Source organism: Chiroxiphia lanceolata, chromosome 2, assembly GCF_009829145.1.
Source record: "Chiroxiphia lanceolata isolate bChiLan1 chromosome 2, bChiLan1.pri, whole genome shotgun sequence".
In the NCBI taxonomy this organism is placed as follows: Eukaryota; Metazoa; Chordata; class Aves; order Passeriformes; family Pipridae; genus Chiroxiphia; species Chiroxiphia lanceolata.
The window spans coordinates 101,591,277-101,598,236 of NC_045638.1; the positions used below are offsets into that span (position 1 = coordinate 101,591,277).

The window sequence follows — 6,960 nt, forward strand, 5'->3', positions numbered from 1 at the left end:
TTGATGAGTGGGAATAGAGAAGCTACTACTGTCATCTAGTCCACTCTTGAGCAAGACAAGTCAGATTTTGTGTATTTATTTATCAGGGAACCACGTGCATTCTGTTTACTCCTTAGCTGCTAATTAGTTCCATCTAGTTGGGGAATGTTTTTGCATCTGTTCTCATAAAATCCCATTCATACCCTTCACTATTTCAAATAAATTATCCTGGCTTAAATTTGGGTATACTATCTACAGTTAATCCTTTCAAGGGTATCTTACACTGTTAATACATCCAATGCACAGTGCTTGGGAAAATAGACCTTGAAAGAGCATCAGATTTGTAGCCTACTCATGGCCAGCATGTTTTTTTTCCAGCACCAATTTGCATTTTGGGAGCTGAAAGTCTGAGCTGATAGTCTAAGTGACTTGAAGCAAATCACTACAATTTCTCTGAAGGCAATTGAGATACATCCATTCACAATAGCCAAGGGTCTAGTCTGCCTTAATAATTAACAGCTGTGTCTGTGTCAAAAATGTATAGTGTGAAATTGTACTTTTTTGTGTATTTTTAACCAAATAATTTAGTGTTAAACTCAGTCCTCATGTACAACTGTGAAAAAGCACCTGAGGCAGAGTTGATTCTTGTCATAAACGTCATCGGTGTTTTTCTGTACCTTCCTATAGAAAGCATAAATCTGAGGACCCTTAGGCTATAAGATCTATCTCTTTCTATGAGTAGGTTGGGAGGAAATGGTGCTCCAAAGGTAGAGTTTGTGAGTGCTGGTGTGTGTCATCAAGTTATTGTTTAAGTTTGTCAGTGTTTTCTGAGGATTAGGCATTATTATGTCATGCATTTATAGGTTATATCTGCAATGACTAGAGCCTTGATTTAGTCCTGTTTGGAAAACATGCCAATACACAACCAAACTAAAAATGATCATCATTCTCTGTGCAGTTGACCACTTTCACCACATCATCAATAAGATAAATAATACTAGAACCAAAGTTCTTGGACGGCAGCTCACTTGTCAGTCCTTTTCCACGGAAAGATTGTCATAGTGTTGAACACCTTCTATGTAATAGCTCCTTCCTCTGTGGAGGAGTTATTCCTCTCCAAATATTAGTTTATTTTAATTAGACTCTATCAGTCCCCAAATACACCACTTGGTCTCATCTGTATGCAGCTTCCACAGTTTTCCTTGGTGGATTTATTATGAATCCAGTATTGGTGGTATTTTAGCGTTTGCAGTAAGTGGTTGTTTCTAAGTATTGCTCCTAGGGAACTTGTGGTAATGTTTTCAAAAGCACCTAAGAGCCAAGTTCCACTTTCAGTGGTGAGCAAGGTGCAGCCCGCAGACAGCCATTTCAACATCTGCCCCCAGCACTATGGAAGTGCAGAAATCTCCCAGCTTTTGGTCACACTGGGCTGCTGAAGAGAAACTCGTGTTCACAGAGCCTTCTGGATATCTCCTACCTCATCTGCATTCATTCAGTATCCCTATGGCAACTAGAGCAGCAATTGCTCACTTCGAATAGTCATCTTAGGACAGTGTTATATCATTTCTTCTTTTAACTAATTTAGCATCTGAAAATAAAAGAAAAGAGTCAAAGAGCATCAATGACCCAATAGGTCTATGGAAACAACATACAACTACTTAACAGGACCTGGAGATGTCCAAAGACTGCTGCTTGGAACAACTAGACTCAGCAAAAATCTACAGGCATCTTTTTGGGCAGCACAGGACTTTTCCTTGGCACTAAATAGAATGTGGACAGGGAGAAATAGCCCTTAAATAAGGAAGAAACATCAAAACTCACATTTAGAGGAGGAGTAGCTTTTATTAAGTCAGTGTATCTGAGGTGTCTTATTTGTAGCATCATTCTTGAAAGGCTTTTGCATCTGTGAACTGAAATTCTTTATCATAGACTCTAAACAGCAATGAAAATCATACAGCAAAGGGCTCAGTTACTACTGGGAGATGTTTCTCTGCTTCATCTTATTATTGATTAGAATACATATCAATGCTGTGGTGGGTTTGGTTTCATCCAGCTACTGCAGCAACATTATACTGTCTGTGTACCAGTACCTACAGGATGTTTTTCTTGTCTCTATCCACAGCCATTGCATGGAAAATGTCTGCTAAAATTCTCAGGTCTTCACAGTTTGCAGAGGTTTATGGTGTTTTGTTTTGAAGATCCATAGCTCAATCCCCAGTGTCAGCAAAGGTGAAGTCTCTCAGACCATTTCAAGGCCCCTATGCCACTTTAAATCCAATTTAATTTAATCACATGAAGATACTTTAGTGACGTACAATACTTGTGCTGGGCCTTCTTCTGTTCTTTAAGAGGAAATATTAAAAAATGCCTACATTTTCAGGTCACTTCCAACCTGGGTTATTCTATGATTCTATGATTTTGATTTTTTCTAGGTACAGTTTTCCAAATTGGTCTCACTTGGATTGGCATGTTTGGATTGGGCTCACCTCCAGTTTGCTCAGATTTCAAGTTGAATACTACATGCAAACGCACAACAGGTCACAAAGTTATAAGCTTAGCTTAAAGGTTAAAATGTTTTAAAATAGTAATATATCTCTTCTTGAGAAATTGTAGCTTTATGCAACACAATGACCTTTGTAATAAGTACTAGTAAATTTGGCCATAAGTTTGTAAAATAATGACTGGTTTAGGACTAAGAAATGAATTAAAGTTTCTATGTTTAGTTCCTATCAAAGCTTTATGGGAAAACATAACATCACACATGAGTGAGACACTGGTCCTGACAACACAGAGACAAGCTGGAAAAATTTCTTCTTTATGAAAGGGTTGGGATGTTTTTTTATCTATGCAAGACCAAAAAAAGAGAAAGTTTCAATGCAAGTTATATCTGTGTTTAAAAAAAAAGACAACCAAAGAACAGCACATCTTCATGGCTTTAACTCTGAGCCTACCATGTGTTCTCCCACATGAAATGTGAGTGAGAGGAACCTCTGTGGGGGTGTGTGTGTTTGTATACGTCTAGTCACACAAATATTTTAAAACACTACTGAAATAAAACATTTGAGGATGAAATGTGTCCTCTTTGAAGCCAATGGCTAAACACCAACCTAAACATGTCCATCATTACCTGTAATTATGTCTTGAGACTGAAACCCCTAACTTCAGGGAACTAATGGGAAAACCTTCATTTGCTGTCAGTGGAACCAGTCTCTCCTCTCCTAGTTTATTACAGATGGTTCTTCCCATGAAGATCAAGAGAAATTGTAAAAGGCAGGAATAGAAATCAAATTTTCCATTGGTGTATGGGAAATCTGACTGGCAAAACCATTCAAATTTACTGAGATGGAAATCTGAAGATACAAACATGGACTACAATTATTTGAAATATAAACTTTATTTAATTCAGAACTGAGAAATGGTGACAATTTTAGCTATTTCACACATTAACTTTTCTTACTTTATAGTTATATGTAAACACTAAAAGTTACAACACAGAAATACATGCTTTTGCAAATTTATACTTCAAAATATATTATTTCTCATGAATTTCCTTTTCATATTATTTTAAACACTGTATTTCCTTGTGAGTTAAAAAATAAATCAGAAAAGAGAAAAGAAATATATAGAGATATGTACATACTTTTATAATCAACATATGTTTAATTAAATTGTATTTTGCAGTGAGGTCAGTCTCCTGAAAAATACATTTGTGTGGATGAATCATTTTAAGATTCAGCAGTCAGTAGAAGTTGACAGAGGCTTTTCATATGAAATATTACACAACCTTATGAACATCAAAATTATGTGGCAGGAACTGTTCTGTTGAGCACTACAGTCACTTTCCCAGGATCAGATCAATACATTTTCTGTCAAAGAAAAAAAATCTCCTAAAACAACCAGGAAATTTTTTGTAAGAAAATGCTATTTTTTATACAGCTAACAGTGCAATTCCACGCCAATACACATAGGCTCTAACATGCTTTCTGATAGAAGTGAACTGAGGAGGTACTACACAGGTTTTTCAGTACATTTTCACAAAATCAGGCCCATCCTGCAAAAGCTTATGGACATGCTTAACTTTTCACAGAGGTGTTTTTATTTCAATAGGATAAGTCTCTGCCCACAAAGTGTGCACATATGTTAAATTTTTAAAAAATCAGTCATACAACGTCTTTGGTTATGATCATAAAGGCAACTGGGATGAGCAATTTAAAGCTCATCCCTTTAAATTGGCTAAATCCCATTTAAAACATGCGAAAGGCTTGTCTTCAAAAACAGGTCTCAAGGTATAGCCAAATTCTGGAAACATTCTGCATATGCATAGCTTTTCAGGGGGGCCATAATTAAAGACTACCTTATTTGATCCCAGTGGATCTAGCCACGGTTGCAGAATTGTTTTTAAAGACTTTTCATGTGCTAGCTACAGCTCTTTATGCACAGCTCATGTGGAGGCTTCTGAGTAGCTTTCAAAGAATGCCAAGACCTCTTTCTGTATGATATGATACACAAAGATAAAAGAAAGGGCTGATATTTGCTTTTACAGAAATTAGAGTTATCTGAAGGACCAGTCATCATTTGCTCTCTTTGGCTTGGTGGATCTCTATTCTCACTCTCTAGCAGTCAATATTCCACTGTATCAGTAAAAATAATTGGTGTCCTGTGTTAGATTTAACATAATTGCATTGCAACAATTGTAATGGGGTGAGGAATAAAGTAGTTGTTGAATTGGGTCTTTCTTTTTCGAGTTGCAGAATGTGTTTGAACTGTACGAACCAGATTATTTGAGGCACGGATCCCCATATTCTTAATTTAAATCCAGTAGATAAGAAATTGGCATTTTTTAGGTTTTCTGTTCTTCTAAATCTTCATACAGAAAAGCTAAATGGAACTGTGACACCATATAACTTCATGCACATATGTAACTCTGACAAAAGACAATCTCCTCAGATTCTGTTTATAGACAGTAAAAGGAGTTGAGCAACCACCAAAAGAAATCCAGAGTGGGTCCAGAACCAAGGGGATCCTGTATTCACCACTTACAGACAAAAACAAAGGAGATCCTACCTAAACTGAATACCCATCTAATTTTACTTGTTCTAGGCCTCATAATACATTGCTTACATATTCAAAGGACCCAATCACTTAACAAAGAGACAGCTACAATGAACTTAACCTCCCCATTCACAAACTCTTTCGTTATGAGTCTGTGCACAGGCCCACTTATTCATGATTCTCCTTGAAAAACCGTGCCGAAGTTTTACAGTTTTAACCCAAATTAAAGCACAGGACTTGATAACAATGTCTTTGTTTGTCCTTCACCTTTTGCAGGAGGCTTAAGGTGCATCACGGCTTCCACTTCTAACAGATGCTCAGGGAAAGACATGGAGTGAGGACAGCAGGACACCTTGTGAAGCAACCACAGAAGATGGCAATAGCTGCAGGGCCTGGTGTCTCGCCTGGGAGTTTCACACAAAGCCAAGGTCTGAGTTTTCAATGCCCACCTCCACTTTGGTGGTGCTTACATGGACAGTGAGGCTCTGGGAGGGTGCCCTCCTGCTTCCTGATGAGCCATCATCAACCACATCACTTTCAATCAGGCAAACCCAATATGAGTATCTGCTGCTGTCAGTGTCTGAATACCAGCTTGCTCCTCTGTCTAGGAGTAAATTTCTCTGACAGGAAGGACCACTTGTCAGGTCCCAAGGCTGTTTTTTGGACTTCTGCCAGTGCCAGAAATTTCTTCAATTTCTTAGCTACCATGCAGACTCCCTGGAGCTTCGGAAAGGTACATTCTCTTTTCTTCTCAGAGGTCATAGTGGTACTTTTCTTCAATGATGTCACAGTCATCTACAAAACCCGTTTTTGCATCTGGGTGATGAAGGCCATGGTGTAAGAGACTCAGTCCTCCACTGGCTCACACTCTTCTCCTTGAATTATTGCAAAAAGAGAGAAGAAAAGAAACCAAGACCATGTGCTTTGCCCTCTCTGGGGACATCAGGAAAGCCATAGTCCACCCCAAATATCCTTGGACAAGTTGCTCACCAGTCTGCAGTACCATTTAATATCAGCCCACCTACAAATTAGGACTGATCTTGGTAGAGACAACTATCCCTACCCTTAAAAACCCTTGTTTTTATGCAATCCTGTGGCTGGTCCTGGAGTGACAGTAAAAGTGAATGTTTGTGATAAATTTCAACTCAAATTCTCTTCAAACATTTCTTTTTGCAGAACTGTGAGGTTTCAAATTTTCATTGTCTCTAGCCAAGAGAGAATGTAAAATGGCTTCATCAGGTGCAGCAAAGAAGCACTTCAGAATCCACCCATAACTCAACAGACACAAAGTAAATGTATTCAATAAATATTTTATTTTGACACATAGTACATATTTGTACTTTAAGCAAATACTATAGCCAAAGGGATGCTCACAAAAACATTGACAAAAAAGAAATAGCAAAGCATAAAATTATAATTTTCCTGAACAGAGATATTTTTGTACTTAGAAGAACTTTTATATTATTCATTGAGTACCATTTATGTGCTCTGTACTGTTAAGAATGTATAGCCAGCCCTGGGATAAATATTTTCAGAGTCATCCAAGTGATTTGGAGACTAAGACCTACTGACTGTCAGTAGTTATTAGGTACTTTTGATGGTGTTACCTGTCTTGTGCAGTCCACAGGGCTCCCTAACTAAACCCTTGAGGCCACTGAGACTTTCTGTTTACTTCAAAGGCTCTGTGTCAGGTCTGCAAGGTGCTGTAAGATCTCTACGAGGATATGGGAACATTTCTGGAACAACAGACTGCTTTGGACTAAGAGGATTCTTTTACTGAGGATAACATCAAGCATTTTTAAGGAGATGACACTGCTAAAATGCAAACAGCTGAGGGAGTGGCTCTAGGATAGTGCTGCACATACATTTTGTCCTTTCCAGTGAATTAAGAAGAAAACCTACAAAAACAACATCCTAGTTTGCTTCAAA

The 6,960-nt window shown here is 37.9% G+C and overlaps 2 long non-coding RNA genes across 2 annotated transcripts; one reads left to right on the top strand and one right to left on the bottom strand.

Moving 5' to 3' along the window:
- Positions 1-1,421: 1,421 nt before the first annotated feature.
- Positions 1,422-5,470, bottom strand: LOC116782703. Its single transcript, XR_004355325.1, has 4 exons — positions 5,299-5,470; positions 3,620-3,845; positions 3,107-3,217; positions 1,422-1,567 (listed from the first exon to the last, which is right to left on the bottom strand). It is a non-coding gene; the product is annotated as an uncharacterized LOC116782703 (long non-coding RNA).
- Positions 5,471-5,834: 364 nt separating this feature from the next.
- On the top strand, positions 5,835-6,960 carry LOC116782702. The gene is made up of 3 exons (XR_004355324.1): positions 5,835-6,074; positions 6,208-6,320; positions 6,711-6,960. It is a non-coding gene; the product is annotated as an uncharacterized LOC116782702 (long non-coding RNA).